General features: G+C 43.7%; 1 protein-coding gene and 1 long non-coding RNA gene across 3 annotated transcripts in view; both read left to right on the top strand.

The window, feature by feature from the left end:
• The window catches only part of TSHZ2 (teashirt zinc finger homeobox 2), a 218,767-nt gene that overhangs the window by 50,133 nt on the left and 151,112 nt on the right, over positions 1-17,522 (top strand). The gene's annotated exons all lie outside the window — the stretch shown is intronic.
• Positions 1-17,522, top strand: part of LOC146765745 (uncharacterized) — a 95,378-nt gene that overhangs the window by 49,375 nt on the left and 28,481 nt on the right. Inside the window, exon 2 of the long non-coding RNA XR_014949711.1 lies at positions 1-17,522. This exon is cut by the window's left edge and continues 39,785 nt beyond it; it is cut by the window's right edge and continues 28,481 nt beyond it. This is a non-coding gene — a long non-coding RNA (uncharacterized LOC146765745).

Here is a 17,522-nt window from a genome sequence, read left to right as displayed (position 1 = left end):
CCTGTGCCTCCTCGGGGAGGATGTGAGCTCACAGGGACTGGGACAGGCAGAAATGTTAATGGAGGTGACAAAGTGGCATTGCAGTGATTGGTTATTTCTCTAGCACGTTCTATCTCTTCCACCAGCAAAATGACAACATTTGTTTAAGGAATGGTGTAGGTTCAGTCAACTTTTATCCTCAACTTCAGATTTTTTCAGAAGCTTTTTTTTGGTCAGTTTTTCTGCAGTTTCTAAATTATGTTTCTAATTTTTTTTTTTTTTTTGAGTCTCCTGAGGGAACTGCCTCTGTATTTTGGTTTTTTGTATTTTTTTTTCCGAAATATTTTATTTTTCTTGTATTTTTCAGTTAATCTGTGATACAGTTTACTCATTTTAGAAATCAATAGGATAAACTCTGTAACCATGTCTGAAAGTATGAAGAGAAAGTTTAAGAGTGTGGAAATACTAAAATTGCTGGAACCACAACAGTGGAAATATATTTAAATAATCAGACAAAAAATTAACTAGTGATTTAATGACTAAAGTCAGGCCAAATATGAAATTTGTAATTTTTTCTTTGCAGAACTGAATGCAGCATTTTTTCTTTGCTATTATTTCCATGGGCCTAGGCTTTTGATGAAAAATAAATGAAAAATGCAAAAAAATATAATTCTGAATGAATAAGATCGACCCAGTTTTGTGCAGAGCTGTGCAGCTGCCTGTTTTGAGAGAGTCAATTTTGCAGACACAAGGTTGGCTTCAAATTGGGCCTGATCTTGTTTTATTCTTCCTCCTGTTGCGTTAAGCAAAAGAGCTGGAAAACATTTCAGCAAAGCAGCCTGAAATTTAAGTGAGACCAAAATGAGGCACATTTTGCATGGAGATTATATTGCTGTGATTGCAGACAGCAATTTAATGATAAAAATTTTTTGTGAGTATCTGTTGTTTGTTGGTGGTGTTTACAGGAACCAACTGCCTTCAAGGACATCCAACAGCCAATTCCCATCCCTTAGTGGAAACAATGAGCAGAGATTTTACTCACACTGGGAATAGAGGGAGATAAAATCTGCAGAGTTTAGCATTCTTTTAATGAATCCTACTAAAACTCATGAATGCTCCTCCTCTGCTTGCTACCTTTCAGTATCCCTCAGGGATATGTTTGATAACCCAGTGTACATCCTTATGCTTTAAAGCACGATAATATTAAAATATCAAATTTACTCCTTGAAGTAAGATTCCAGACATACAAATTATATCCAGCTACTAAGTGTAAATAAGAACACCTTTACCTTGTAATCAGGTAGAGGATAAAGAAATATTAATGGCAAAATTTCATATTGTGCTGAGATTCCATGGAAAAAGGCAATTGCTGACCTGGCTTCCTGATGAATCCAGCAAATTACAGATGTGCATTACACACACTGGAATTTTGGCTTTTCTGTAATGTCTTTTTTTTTCACTGTCTCATAATACATTCAGAAAAATATGTTAACATTTTCAGAAATGCACTGGCGGATCTTAGATTTAAATTTGCTTTTACATTCATCTAAATTGCTGATAGTGAAATTCAACTGCAGAAGAAGGTAGTGCAATAATGTGCCCTAAAAATGCCCAAATATACAGGTAGATGTTGTTCTGGGCAGATTATTCCTGTAAGGATCGTGTGCACAAGCAATTGGCCAGTTTTGGTCAGGAATTGTTTAAATCCAAGGAATCTAAAACCTGAGGAAAGTTCTGGATCACTGCAGACCCACATGTGCCCTGTTAGCCCCAGTAAGAACATCACTGTTTGTGTTGTAGGAACAGAACCCAAATTGGGACTCTTGATTCACATCCGTTGCTCAGACACAGAGAAATGTAACTCCGAGCAAGAGCTTACACAGGAGGGAGAGAAAAATGAAATGTGATGGTTTGGTCCAAGTGAGTTTGTTTAAGAAAGAAAAATTGAAAAAGCATTTTTGGCAGTTAAAGTGTTATATGGGTTTAGAGCCCTTTTTGGAATATGCGAGGTTGTCACAATCAATATTGTTCTTGATCAAACTGAACCACAGACAACCTTCTGAAAAAAGAAGCAGACCCTGATCTCTGGACCAAGTAATGAAATTTGTGATGGAAAAAAGACACATCCACCTGATGTTCGTTAGTGGGGGAAATATTGACAGAAATTGTTAGCATGATGGGAAATTCAATTACTTTAAGCAGTATTTGAACATGAAGGGAACAGAAACTTGATTAGGGAAATCATTTCAGATGTTCTTCTAATTCTTTCTAAATCCAAAGGGCCCTCCCCAAAATCCCAAGGACCAATCACCTCAGATTGCTACAGCTATAAAAGAGATGCTGTGGTCAGGGGAGCAGGATGCAGATGGGCTCCTTCCAACTCCTGGCTTTTCCAGGGCTTTCAGCACCTCATGCTGGGCCAGCCTTTTGTTCACACTGAGGAGCATCTCTTGAGAAATCCAGCAGGATCTGATTGCAGCCTAATGCACTTTTCCATGTGACCAGTGGCCCCTGGATCACCCTTTCAGTGCAGTGAACCCGTGAAGGGGACACCCACCCTGTGCTCCTTGGAACCTGCTGGGGATAAGTGGCACAAAGTTGTGTTTGAAGAGCATCTGGGGATGTGGAGGGAAGGAGGAGAGGCCAGCTGAGCTCAGCTCTGTCCAAGGAACAGATTTCTGGTCCCTTTAAGTCTGGTTTCTCAATTCCTCCAGGCAGGGACAGAGGAGAGGCACCTCTTGGGCAGGGACCTGCAGCCTCCCAGCAGGATTTGGGCAGTGGCTGCAGGGAGAATTAAGCACAACAGCGACAGGACCTGCAGCTGCCCAAAGTCAGAACAAACCTTTAGATGTCCTCTAGTCCCAACCATCCCCTGGCTGCTGCATCAGCCCTGGGTTTCCACGGAGCTGCCCCTGTTACTCCAGTCCCCCAGGGAAACCTGGGGGTGTTCTGGGAGAAAGAGGGGAACTACCTGGGCAGAACTGTGGCCAGCTTGCTGAATTCAGCACCCAGCTCTTCCCCGGTGTTAATATGGAGATCAGAGTCAATAAAACACATGGAGGCAAAATGTATGACTCCAATTTACATTAAGGAACTTAAAAGTTGTGAAATATGTGAAGAACAAACTGTTGTGAGAAAATAAGTGCCAGCCTTCCTGCAAATTTTATATCTGATTCTGCAAGCATGGGAAGTCTTCAGCGCTGTTCCTGACTTGGCTGCCAGTTTATGTGGGAGGGGAAACAGCCATTTTGCTCGAGGGAAATATTTTTTAAAAGTTCCATGATGAGAAGGGGTTTTGTTTGTTTGTTTGTTTTTGCTTTCCTGCATCAAATGAGTTTTGCAGTTGAAATTGCTGGTCCAAAAGATGAATTGTGCCTCCATCGGCTTCAGCTGCTGTGGGACGTGTGTGCTTCTGTGTGGAGATTTTGGCACGTTCAATTTGCCTGCATGGAGATGTGTAGACACACACACAGACATTGTCTCTGTGTTTGGATAAATGTACACAAATTTCAGCTTTCATCTGGACTGCATTTTTGAAGAAAGTGTGTTTCAGACAATGCATTGTTCCAGTTTTATGGATTGCAAAGATAAAGCACAAAACCCCACCAATTCATGGAGAAACACAAATCTTCCAGCCCCCGCCTCTCACAAAGGAGCATTTTTGAGTCTTAAATGGGGGCAGGTTTTTTAAAAAACCAGCATTTCCCACATTGGAGCCTCAGGAGTGAGTGGATTTCAGCACTGAGGGAACAAATGAAGTGGGAAGTTTTTCAGATGTGCTTTACTGGGGTTCCATCTCCTGGGAACAGGAGGAGTTTGGGAGTTTCTGCTGAAAATCTGCCTTTTTCACGTAGGTGTTGGATTGGAAGCTGAAGCTCTGAAAATCTGGCCTTGGAGGCCTATTTTTAAATATGGTTTCTGCTTTTTCAGACACAATTTTGTGATCCCAGCTAATTAGGAGAACAGCCATGTGGTTAGACATCTGAGTGCTAGTCTTATTGCTTGGAACAATGACCATGGGAGAAAAGCTGCTCCGATGTGGTTTTGTTGTTATTTTGGTTTCTTGCTTGCAGAATAGAGTGGAATCTGCTTTTCAGGCTGCATTGGGCTCCGTTTGTGCTGTTATAACAAATAAAGGAAGACTTGCTGATGGGCTCAAATAAACCTTCAATTGAAGTGACATCTCTTTTTTTCAAATGTCACTTGCTCCCTCCATATCCCCGGTGTGTTTTCAGACCTCTGTTACAGGAGAGATGCTGCGTGATCTTCTTCAATTTACCGTTCACTCATCCAAAATCAGGAACACAAAAAGCTTTTAAAATTAAAATTCAGGTTTTGAGAGCACTGTTAGTCAACTCTCCGGATTCACAGCTTACTTGAGGTTGACTCTATCACGCTAATAAAATTTGAGGTTTATATTACAAAGTGACTCCAGGAGACCTCAAGCAGCAGAATGAAATTAAGGATGTTAAGAAATTGTATCCTCAGTTGATCTCCATGGAATAGGAAGAAAGAAATCAAGGGCAACATTTATTCTGTTTGGTAGAATTTATCTGGAAATTTGAAGGAGAAATATTCCATCTAAGCAGTGACATTGCACCAGGTACTGCAATTGATTGGCAAACACTGATCCATCTGATGTGTATGTGGGTTTCATGGTGGTTGTTCAGGGAATTAGAGTCCATGCCCATGCAGGGAAAAAAATATCACAAAACAGAGCTGCAAACTCGCTGCCAAAATTAAAAAGGAAATATTGCAATTTTGTGTGGTGATGCTTTCTACCAGAAAGCCACTCATTATAAGCACAGAGCAGCTCTGAGTTTTCTTACTAATTGCTGATGATCTCCCAGGTGGTTAGACATGAAACTGTTTGTGTCACCAGCCTGGCTGTCCCCAGGTACAGCCATAAAACCAAAACACACCCCAAGAGCTTTGTGCCAGCACTACAGAAAAGTGAGAATCATTCCCTATTAGGAGGCAGGTCCTCTATTGCAACAGCTGCTTTTCTGTCACCCTGGTTTTATTTCTAAACTACACCCTGACTAAAAATGTCCCCAGCAGTTCCTCTGTCCCATCACTGCACTGCAATTTCCTTCCTATCTGAGTTATTCCTGGGATAAAACAGCATCCAGTGGGGATTGAGACCTCCTGGTGCAAGGCACAGAATAAATACAGCACAAGATACAGCCTCTGTCACCAGGAGGTTACAGATTGTCACCAGCCCTGAGCAGGAGCAGATTCCTCACTGGAGGCAGAGGCACTCTGTGTGGGCACAGCAGCCTGTCTGCAGTTTAAATAATGCAGCAGAGCAGGAGCAGAGAGAGGACAAGGCAAGAAACAGCAATGGGCAGATGTGTGGTGGTTTGAGGAGCCACCCCAGCCACTGCTGAAGATGAAACACTTGATGATTTTGGGTAGGAGAAGCCTAAACTGGAAATCCCATGTGTCTGCCTGCACGTGGTTGGTATCAGGTGTTCAAGTGAATCCAGGGTAGCACAAGAGCTCAACAAGGGCTGGTGTGGGCTCCTTTTGGGTGGCAATTCCTCCTGGAAATCACTGTTAGATGGGCTTGGGGAGTTTGGGAGGCATTGTGTGAATGTGTCTGTGGGGAGCAGGGGGAAGGGAAAGAAATCCTTGTGGTGACTGCTGGGATCTGGATGTGGAGCTGCAGTTAATGCTGGTTTTTATTGGAGGTAATTTCCATTTAGGATATTGCTAATATCCTGCTAACTGGGGAGAATTGGTTCACTAAATCCAGCACAAGGTGAAGATTTAATGCTGGGCAGAATGAATTTTCACTTGGTTGCATGGACTTTTGTTGTGACACACTTAGCAGTCTTCCATCTCCACTGGAATCAGTACAAGCTTTCCCTTCATTGTTCCCTTCATTCTGTGTCAGAGAGCCAAAGGTCTGACTCTGACCACTTGAAAGTTAATGAGAAATTTGGGTTATATTCTGGGCCTCATTTGAGGTTAATGACAAGTGAAGCCCATGGCACGGAGCTGCCTTCCTTGTGCCCCTTCTCCCTGAGGTAAAAGTTGTTCTCCCCCATTCCCATGCTTTCTTCCTCTGTGGGTGTGTAATTCCAGATGGCTTTTATCAAAGAAATCACCAAAAAGTGAAAGAAGCAGATGTTTCCCAAGTCTTCCATCCCATATCTGGAGTCCCTGTGATGATCCTTGCATATTGCCCTGGCTGGACCCATTCATCTCGATGCCACTGTCATGCCAGCATTGCCAACATCCTGACTGACTGGCTTGAACATCTGTATCGAGCATGTCAGCAAAACAGGCATCAAAATTCCATCAAAAAACAAAACCCCAGCCCTCTGTGGCTTCTCCAGACTTCCTGGAGCAGAGCTCAGTGATGGCTCCCTGCTGGAAATCTCTGGATATGAACCAGTAAAAGAGAGCAGGAGTGGGGACAGGTCAGATGTGCTTCCTGTGCTTTCCACACGAGACTCTTCAGGGTGGGAGGGTCTAAAGGGTATTTGATTATATTCCTCCCTTCCCTTTTGCTGTGGTGGCACTGACCTCTGTTAACTCAGACACTGACACAGGTAAAAACCCAGGCAGTCCCAATCAGAAAGGAGGGCATGGTCTAGAAAAACAAAAAAATAATTAAGCATGGCACCTATTATACAAATGGGGATTGAAGCAGAGATTGAGAAGCTTGCCTGAAGTTTCGCAGAGCATAAATACAGTGTACCAGCACAGAGATAAGAATTAAAGTGCCTCTGCCCTGAGTATTACAGCTCTGCTCTGCATTTGACCCAGCATGTTGCCTTATCCCGAAACCTCCCTCTTTTCCTACTACCAATCTGGGATTCCAGCATGTTGGAGATGTCTTTTCTCACAACTCAGAATCATGTCTAAAATAAAAAATGAATCCTTCAAGATTAAATCCAGCACAGGATTTAGGTACTTAAAGGATTTAAGCAGTATTTTGATACTTAAATGCAAAGTTGAGACCAGTGAGATGCTGCCAAGATACTGCATTATCTTGGGAAGTGCCTGCATTCATTTGGTTGCTCAGTTTGTGATCTGAAAATGTCTTAGAAAGCTGAAATTTTTAGTTCAAAACATTTTCTGAGTGTTTTTTGCTTGACAGGATTGAATATTCCTGCCCAAATTACCTCCATGAGCACGAGCAGGGCTCACAACTGACCTGTGGGTCTTCACCTGGTGGTGTTCCCAGGCCATGGGATATTCCCTGCCAGGCCTGGGCTCAGCACAAATCCAGCACCGTGGCCTTGCTTTGAGCCTTGCCATCCATGGGAAAAGGCTCTCAAAGCCTTTCCTCCCCTCCCAGGGTCCAGGATATCAGAATTGTGGGGTCACAAACCCAGGCCTTCTGCTTGTGGCCAGGGCACTCTGACCAACAGGTTTGCAGCCCCATGGAGGTCTGGGAGATTGGACCTGCTCCCTGCTGGAGGTGTTCAGATAGGAAGGAAATATTAAATGGAATTGATGCAGCAGAAGAGGGGGGAAAAGCACTAAAATGGGAAGATGCCTTCGTCACCTAGTTGTGACAGTTTACTGATGAGAATGAATTATGGATTGCTGATCTGGCTCCCAGGACTGTTCCTAAATTTTACCTTGGGATTTCAAAAAAGGTCCCTGTAAAGTTCTAAGAGCAGACAGCAGGAGCAGGATTTTTCCCTTCTGCATCCCTCAGGTCCAATTAATTTTGCATTATTCTCTGTGTAGCAAAACAGCTTTTACAGAACCCTCCCCCCCCACTCTAAACCCAAAGCACCTGTCAAAATGTTTGGGGCATCTGTAGGAGATGAGAAGTGAACACCCCAAGGCACAGAGAGGAGCTGCTGCTGAATTTTAGGAACTCTCTGAACATGGACGGAGTCAGGGTTAGAAGGGAGACATTGTTTATTCTGCAAGGAGGAAGTTTTTCTACAAATCAAGCACTTTTCCTAGTGTTGGGAGTTTAGCAGTCAAAGTCTGATTCTTGGTGGGGAAGAGGATCTCCTTCTCTCCCCTACATTACCTTTCCCCTTTCAGCTCTCATAGCTATCAACCAAACTTGTTCACCATCCATTTTCTGATCTCTTTTTCCCATCTCTTTCATTTTCTCTTCACCTTTTCCTTCTCATTACACTTCCTTTACTTTTCTCTAGCAACATCAGCATCCTGATGTTCACTCTGTCAGAGTGAACAGCCCCAGCCTCCCGTGTGCAAAGGGATGTGCTACCAGAAACTCAGTGTTCCTGTCCCACCCTGCAGCTTCCACAGAATCCCAGGATAAGCTGAGAAGGGAGGGACCCACAAGGATCCAGCTCCTGCAAGTAATGAGCTTTCCCACTGACAGGGACTGAAGTTCCTCCTTCCAGGAGCAAACTGGGTGCCAGCTGTGGGAACCACCACCCAAAGTGAAGTGCCAGGAACAGAAGGCTGAAGGGCCAGTGCTGGCCTGGAGCCTTTCCCAGGGCTGTCCTCAGCCTGACGTGCCTGGGACAGCAGCTCCTGCCCCAAAGCACAGGTGCCACATCCCCAGGCACCGTCCGTGGGCCGGGAGATGCTGCAGAGCCGTGGCAGGGCTGGAAGCAGAGGTCTGCGTCTCTTCCTGCCTTGTTTGCAGCTCTTTGACGTAACGTGCAGCGCTTTGCCAGTTGTGGTTTTGTGAGAACAGATTGGTAAACTCTGCCTTGTTGCATCAGCCTGACAGCTGACTTCCCACACAGCGCCGTGCGTGCGGCTCCGCCGGGGCCGCGGCCCAGCCGTGATTCACCCGCCCCGGCAGGTCCAGAGCACCAAGGGCCCAGGAGCTGCTGGAACAGCACTGAGCTCCTCTAACGCCCTTTGGACTCGCTGTAAAATAGCTCTTTGTTGCTGGGAAGTCAAAAGAATATGCTTTGTTTGAGATTTTCCAGGGGAAAAAAAAAAAAAAAGGTTTCAGAATACCAAAGGTTCAAATAGGAGCTGATGGCTCCAGTCTGGGCACAGACAATTGAGTTTCAGGGAATTTATAGCAAGCCTATCCTTAATGTGTCCCAGGAATGACTTGATTTGCTTCTTCTATTCCCTTGCAGAAGAAACTGTGGGGATACAAATTTAATACAGTCTAGGAGCTTGTGTTACAGTTTACTGTGTCCTTGGACAGCTGTAAATCCTCCTCTGATGTATTTGCTTAATATTTAGGCTTAACATGTTTTAACCACAAATCAGGCTACAATAATGAACTTGGAACTCATCCAAGCCTTATCCCAGAGTCCCCACAAACAGCTCCAGTCCCAGAGGTGAAATGATGGTGATCTACCTGTGAATATCCCCAGTCCCCCTCATTTTGTTACATGTGCTGAGAATAACAAGGCCCACTACATCAGGAGCCTGATCTTCGGCTAAAACAGGGATTTACATTCTCCTGTGCTGATTTACACCAGTGGAGGAGCCGATTCCACCATGAACAAATATAGTGTTTTAATCTGCCCATCGATCCACAGCTCAGCTAATGAAACTTTGCAGCCCTTAAAATGTCCTGGCTCCAACTTGAATGTCTCCTGCATCTGGATTTTCTCTCATCAGCACTTCGGGGCTGGTACTGCATTAAAAACTGCACACACAACTACAGTTAAGCTTTTCAATAATGAAGTCACTTTATTTATTGAGAAATGTCATCACAGGATGCATGATTCTTGGCAGGGCAGGTCCTGAGCAGGAAGCCTGCAGTTCCAAAGGTATGCAGGAGTGTGGAGAAGGGCATATTGTTTGCCTTCTTTTTATGACAGGAAGGATATGGTTTGGTTGTGTTTTTGATGAGTTTTATTTCATTGTACACCGAGTTTTTCCTAGACTCTAAGTGAAAACTTGACAAATAGTTTTACCCCTCCTGTTACGTGGGCGTGGGGAGTGACTCTGTGTTTTGCACTGATGCTTTGCAGACCCTACACAAAAGTTTTCATCCCTTGGGCTTCTTAGGCCAGCAGAGTTGGCATGGGATAGAGGCTTCAAATAATTCCTGGGGTTAATAGACCCTGCTCTAAGATGTGCATGACAAGCACTCTGGAGAATTTATATCATTCCTTTTTAAATTTTAGTCTATAATCTAAGGGTTTTATTTGAAAAAAACCCCAAACAATTTACAAATAAATCCACAGACAAAATTAACTAGCTGAAGACATTGATGATTTCTGCTTCCTATGGCTATTTGATTGCCTAATTACAGTCATTTTGAACTGATTGCATGCTCTTTTAATTTATTTCCCAGCATCTGGCTGTAAAGAAAGACCTAATGCAGGGTGTGTTTTACAGAGGAGAGTAAGTCTTCCTGAAAACAAATGTTGACTCCTTTCTAATTGAGGAATTCTTGCTTAGAAGGCAGGAATGAACTTAGAGCCGAAGCCTGGTTTGTCTGTCAGGTAGGAAATGGGAGGTTTTGAATAAAAGCAAGTTTGGGAGGCTCTGTGGTTGGGCTGAGCCCTGGCTGGGCAGTCGAGCTCTGTTATCTCTGGCTGCCTCCCAGGCCCCTGGCTTGGGAACTGCGATGGGATCTCACTCTGGAGAGCACCAGCCTGCCCATGCCAGCTCTCTGCCTCTACTCCAGCCTGTGCCAAGTCCAGAAATACCAAAATGGGATAAAAAGGGAGAAATCTGCCTCATTTTGAGCCTGCAGAGACATTTCTTCCAGCTCCAGGTTGAGCTGGGGCTCAGGCCAGTTCCTCGTTCTGGTGCAGTTGTTTCTCTGGGGCACTGTTAGTGCAGACTCCTCCTCCCCAAACACATCTGACTTCCTCAGTGCCCTTCTTAATTGCTTTCTACTGAATCATCTTCATTAATCCACAGTTACACAATGCAAAAATGAAATCTAAATCAGTTTTCTTTTAGGACCTAAAGTTTCTGATACTTTTATCATTGACTTCTTAGAGCTTTGAGGCAAAACACTTGTTCCGTACCAAAGAACCACAACTGTTCTCAGACACATTGTGTATTCTGAGAAGAATGCTGTTATCAATCCAAAATACAATTAGAATTACTTTACCAGGTTATGTCAGGTTGTGAAAACAGCATCAGGAGAGGAGAAGAAAAATAAGTCTGCTATGTTTTGTTAACTCTGCAGTGCTGGGCGTTTATTCCTGCTGGATGGATGGGGGTGGCAGGGCTTTGTTATCAGTGGGTTCAGTGCTGCCTTTGAGTGGGGCCTATAACTGCTGGACAAGAATTTAGGGTGATCTCAAAGGAGTAAAATATACTAAATAACTGCTACAAACAATCAGCCAGTACCAGGAGTTCCATTCAGAAAGCTGACCGCAACTTTCAAGGTGGTTAAATGTTTATTTTCGCTGCATGCTTGCCACAAACTGTTCAGACAAATCCTTGCAAAGTCTCTCAGGTGCAGGGAGAGCTGGGGCTGGATAAGGAGTCATTATTGCAGAATTTGTGGCCGATGTCCATAATTCTGTTTGTAAGATCCACTGGGACTCCTGGGCTCCAGTTCTGGTGAGGGATGTGCTGGGCTGGCTGTTGCATAAACACCAACAAAACCAGTGCCTGTGACCCCTCAAGTTTACAACCAAATAGGCAGGAATTGCTGAACTCTGGGAATTCCAGTACAGCTTTAATTTCACTTACAGATGGTCCAGCTGGTCATGTCACACAAATGCTTGCTCAGGCCTTTCTTTTAGGGAGTTTTACCTGAGATTATTTTGCTAAAAAGAGCAAAAAGTCTTTTAGCTCTGATATATATTTGCTGTGATGGGGGCTGATCCTGAAGAGCCTTGGCTTTGCTGGAGAAAGAGCTTCATTAAGGAACTACTTTTCCTCCAAGAAATCTCTGCAGAGTTAGGTCTGATGATAGCAATAAAAATTGTTTCTGCAAAAAGGTCTTGAGAACATTTCTATTGTTTACTCTAACAAAGAGCCTCTGGAGACAGTGACCTTTGATTTCAGAAGTTTTGTGACTAATCTCTTTTTACAGACAACTTTTTTTCATCACAAACTTCAAGGAAATGCTTGACTGAGAGAGGATTTGAGCCTAAACTTCCCAAAGTTTCAGTTTTGGCCTTGTACCAGTAATTATAGCACTATAAATTGATTTCATAAGCTTAAGCTGTTGTGTTGGTACAAACTTAGGGCAAAGAACTTCCTTTTGCTTGGGTCTCCCCAGCAGTGACAAAGCTCACCTTGCTCAGAGGCTGAAATGCTGAAAGTTCATTTTAAAAACTCCAAAAATCAACAACTGCAACAACATCCTGAAACTTTATTTTCCTGACAGGGACATTCTGAAGTGCAAAAGACGAAATTCTGCCTTGGAACCTATCTGGATTCCTCTGTAGTGCTGCATTTACCAGCCTAAAGCATGTGTTGTTAATTCGGTGTGTCTTTAAGTCCGAGCCTCACATCTATTAAGTTTAAGGGCAGCAGGAAAACATAAAAAAGCACTCTCATATTAATCAGCAGTGCCAGAAATAAACCTGGATATCAGGAATTTAAACCTCACACTGCTCAGATGAGTGCTTCAGCCTACAACATACAGCAGGGCTGCGAATTTCTGCCCTATGAAGGATGGATGTCAGAAAAAGGGAAAATACTAAAGAAATGCATTTACTTAAGACACTTATCCTTGTAAGAGCACTCCATAAAATGTACATAAAAAGGCATTTTTCTCCCACAGTTTAGGCAAACAGAATTTTTAGTTAGATATTATCACCTGGAGAGAGCCCAATAATAAGTAATTTAGTCTGGAGAGGGGTTTTGTACATTTCTGATTAATATTTACAAAAGGCTTTGTGTATTTTTGCTCGAGCGCTAATGAGGCAGCAGCTCAAGTTTAACAAAAAGGACACTGTAGATTGAAATATGGTATTGTGCCCATCAAAGTCTGCCTCCTCTCTGCTTGGCTTATGATGAATGCTGTTCTTTAATAGCGGGCTGGGGTTCCTGAAAAACTTATTACAGAGACTAAGAGAGAAGCCAAGAATGAAGGAATGCCTGACTGGCAGCAATCAATCACTCCCTTTTAAAGATGAACTGATCCTTCTTTTTTTAAGGTAACACTTCATAAAAAGGACTCAAACATAAATATGCAAAGCATTAGAGCAATTACATCCTGCATGATCCCTGCAGTGTTTCTGGTGCATGGCTTCACTTTGCTCTGGTGAGATAATGAATGCAGGAAAATGGCAAATCTCTCCAAAAGAAGACTGATATTTAGAGGAAAGTTCTTGCTGAAGAGTGTTAATTATCTGGAGCAGGGAAGTGAGATTATTTAGATTCCTTTTAACAACATGTCTCTACATAAAGCCTATGTAGCCTTCTTTTCTTCTTTTTTAATAAATATTTTGTTAAATATTTTTTATATATTTTAAGAAAAGGCAAATACACATAATCTATATACATAAGGGGACACAGGACTGATCTGTATAGTGGCCATCACATGTAAATATTTAATTTTTATGTGCCTAATTTGCACATGCACTTTCTGCAACTGTCTGCAATCCCAACGTTTGACATGCAAATTCAGCATGCAAACGTACACAGCTTTAGAGAAGCTGAGTTCCCTGTATGTGGTGCAGAAATTTTGCTCTTCCTTTAACACATAATCCTCGACCAGCAAGTTCCAGACCTTTATTCAGAGTTTAACAGCCCAATCCCAGAACACAACATACTTTTAATGCAATATGGGAGGGATGAAAACACAAACTGATGGAGAAGAAAATATTTTTTTTTCCAATCACCACAAAAACTTTGCCTGCACAGCAAAAGCACGGGGCTAATTTAAGAGGTGCAGCCCAGATATTGCATCCAGGTACCAGGAATTTTTAATGACTTGTTATTTTTACCTTGTTCAGAGAATAAACTTTCTGTTCCTAAGGGTCTTTTTAAAACTCCTTTTTAAAAGAGTGTTTAAGAATGGCTGGACAGTTGCTGTCAGGTGTAATGGATGGTAAATTATAAAATGTTCATGAACTGGTAACTATAAAATCTAATATTAGCTGCAAACAGGGTTGCTTAACATGGCGCAGTTGAAAAGCACGAGCATGGAAACAGCAAAATGTCAGTAGTGAAATACCTGGTGGGGATTTGAGACCTCCAGTGGGCTCAGGCTCTGTGTAAACACTGTCAGGAGAGGAGAATCAGCTCAGGTTTGTGGAGTTCAGGGAAAGTCAGAAATATTTTCTTCCTTTCAGAATAGGAAAATGACATTTGGTGCAAACGGAGGTTCTTTCCCCGAGCAGAGACAGTGTGGGTTACTCATAAAAGCATAATGGCTTTCATTCAGAGGTGCCATATGGCTGCTTATAAGATTTCTGCACAGCACTTGCTGTAGCAGTAACTAAACAAATGGCACTATAGTACAATATAATACCTGTCAAGAGCAGTGATAAAGAATGTTTTATTTCTCTGCTCTCTGTCCTCTTTTCTCCCTTCCTCCTTGGGAGCAGCTGCCTGTGTGAGGCAGCACCCACTAGATGGTACTGCCAGGCTTCTCTGGCTGTCACTTCTGCTCAGCCTCCCTGGCCTGTGCCTGGGGCTGCCATCCCTGCAGCAGCCATCCCTTCATCATCCCAGCATCCTTCCCTTCATCCCAACATCCATCCCTTCATCATCCCAGCATCCTTCCCTTCATCCCAACATCCATCCCTTCATTCATTGCAGCATCCTTCCCTTCACCCCAACATCCATCCCTTCATTCATTGCAGCATCCTTCCCTCCATCCCAACATCCAACCCAGCATCCTTCCTTCCATCCCAACATCCATCCCAACATCCTTCCCTCCATCCCAACATCCATCCCAGCATCCTTCCTTCCATCCCAACATCCATCCCAACATCCATCCCATCACCTTCCTAAAAGGAGTGGGGCTGCAAGGGTCACAGCTGGGCAGATGTGGCAGGAATCTCTGTCTGGGAGTCCAGGGAACAACATTTCCTCTCTCTTTAACCCTAAAATAAGGGCCAGATCTCCACCCAGGGCTCAATGCTGTGGTGACATTAATGGAGAGACACCAACAACGACCCTGAGCCTGGACTCTGAGAGAAGGGCCTCTAGCCCACCCCAGCTGAGCTGTGGGGAGCCCAGTGTCCATGTGTCTCTGGGAGCCCAGTGTCTGTGTGTCCCTGTCCCTGGGAGCCCAGTGTCCATGTGTCCCTGTCCCTGGGAGCAGAGGGAGTTCAGCACCTCTGAAGAGCAGGCACAGACATCTCAGTGCCTCTTGTCTCCTCCCTGGGAAATGCTCACTGTGTTTGCTGCTTGAGGTTAAATGAACAGATGTGTGTGAGATGCTGAGCTCCTCACTCAGATGCAGCTGGAAAGTCCCAGTACCAACCCAGAATTTTTAACTTGCATCAAGTGCTGCCTGCTCAAGCTCTCTGGGCTGGTTAACAATGGGCCTTGTTTGAATGCCTTTTAATTTTAGTAAAAGATGGCTCCACCTGCTCCACACGAGCAGAGGGATGGAAAAGACTGCAATCTCTGATCACCAGATAGCCTTCATATGTTGTTTACAAAATAACACATCTTCTCTCTGCCTGTGTTTTTCCCTGTAGGATAAATGCAGGCTTATACCAGCTCTGAAATATATTGGCTCCCTGATCAGCACCCTAACACATCCGCTCTATCATCTTCTCCTTTGGAATCACACTCCAGGGAAATTTGGTTTAAACCTTTCCTGATTAAAAGCCAGCGATGACCACATATGTAGTAAATGTGGGCTTTTTTTGTACGTGCTTGTCTCATTTCTGAAAGCAATTCCTTCACGCAGACTAAATTCAAGATTTTGCATGATGTATTCCTCAGTCCTTCCGTCCATCTGTCCAGACAGGCAGCTTGTTTGATGAGTTAACCATTCTGAACACTTTAATATTTATGTGACTCTTGTGCAGCTCAGCAGTTGCTTTATGTGGGATTGCATATTTGATAAGATCACAGATTCACTCTGTGCCAAAGCTGAAGTCCTACCGAGGTCTGACTGTACTTCAAATGTCAAAAAAATATGAATAGGTGGTCTTAATGTTCTCCTCTGGTGTTATATCTGTCTATAGAGAATATAGCTTACAACAGATTAGAAGCAATAGAGGACTTGACATATAGTGAGAGAGCAGTAAGAATGATGCTTGTTGACATTATCGGCTAAACCTGTAGGGGAATTTTCTTTTTTTCCTTTATTCTTTCTTCCCCTTTTGCTTTCTTTCTGTGGAATTTGCTTATTTGTTCCTGTGAGCCTTGCTCTTTCTACATCGAGTTCCAGTTTCTCTATCTAAAATAGTGTTGTCAATCCAGGTGTTTTCAACACCTTCCCATCCTTGCTTGGCTCTCCTGGCTGTTCTCCCCCCGTGGCTCACAGGGCTGCCTCTGCCTGGTGTTTAAAGAAAATTTATTTGCAGAAAGCCTCTGTAACTCCAATTCATGTGCATATTTCTGTGGTCCCTCTGCACTTCAGGTTTCATGTGCACAAAGGTTTACAGCAAAAGCAATTCTGGGCTGAAGGGCTGATGCTGATGTGCTCTGCCCCTGCGCTGGGGATACACCCAGTGTCTAAAGGGATGTTACACAAATGCCTTTGGTTCTGAATGAGCAATTCACCTCTTAAGCAAAAGGAAAAAAAGAATCCTGAATTTCAGTCTTTTGTAGCAGTCACAAATAAAGCAATGAAAGATGGATTACTGGGGAGTGAGTCATGGAAATTCCTACCCAAGTTTTGTGAAATCTGAATATGCCAAGGACCAGGGGAGGAGAGGATATTTTTGCTGACATGTAATGTCTTGATCCTCACTCATTCCTGTTGTTAGGAACAATGTCTGAGGTTAGATGCCCAAAACAGTGCTTGCAGGTGTGGATTTTGTATCTTTCTTTGGGAAATTGCATCCTGACACCAGGATATGGCTCTGCACAGCACACACTGACCTGAGCACTGAGCATGTCACCTGGGCCCTGTTAACACCAGTTTATAACTGCTGCTTTCAGGGCCTGGCTCCAGAGATGGCACTGGAAATGCTCAGCAGAGGGAATATTGCTTCTTGTCAGCTTTAGATTTAAAAAATACAGCTCGAGACACTGCAAGCCTTGGGTGAAGCCGGTGCAGTGTCCATCAGCAGGGTCAGCAACCTGTGCCAGGCACTGCTTCCATCCTGTCCCTAATTCAGGCATGCCAAATGCAAAATAAATTCAGTATTTGGCCTGCAGGCACAGCCACACCCTGGGGTTCCCTCTGTGCCTGAACCTCAGCACTGGGGGTTGTTGGAATTCATGGGCAGCACACCAGGAGAGCCCAGGAGGTGAATTTGCTCTCACAAGACACAGACACAGCTTTGTGTTGGGACAGGAGCATCACCCCCAGAGATGTTAGCTGCCACCAAAAAGCTGATTTTCCAGCTTGAGCTAGATTTGAAAAGGAGCAATTATAATACAGGATATGATCCACAGATCAGTGGAGAAGAAAATTTGGGCCAGATTCAAAGGTGGCCCTGTGAATGGCAGATGTGGTGTATTGTGCTGCTTCAGCTTGTGCACAATATGGCACAGGCTGGCAAACAGGAGACAGAAATCTGAAGGCATATTTGATGTGCCATCATCTCAAAGGATTGTTCCTT

The sequence above is a fragment of the Lonchura striata genome, chromosome 20, assembly GCF_050655825.1.
Source record: "Lonchura striata isolate lonStrDom1 chromosome 20, ASM5065582v1, whole genome shotgun sequence".
Lineage (NCBI taxonomy): Eukaryota > Metazoa > Chordata > Aves > Passeriformes > Estrildidae > Lonchura > Lonchura striata.
This window is presented reverse-complemented; position numbering and strand designations above follow the sequence as displayed.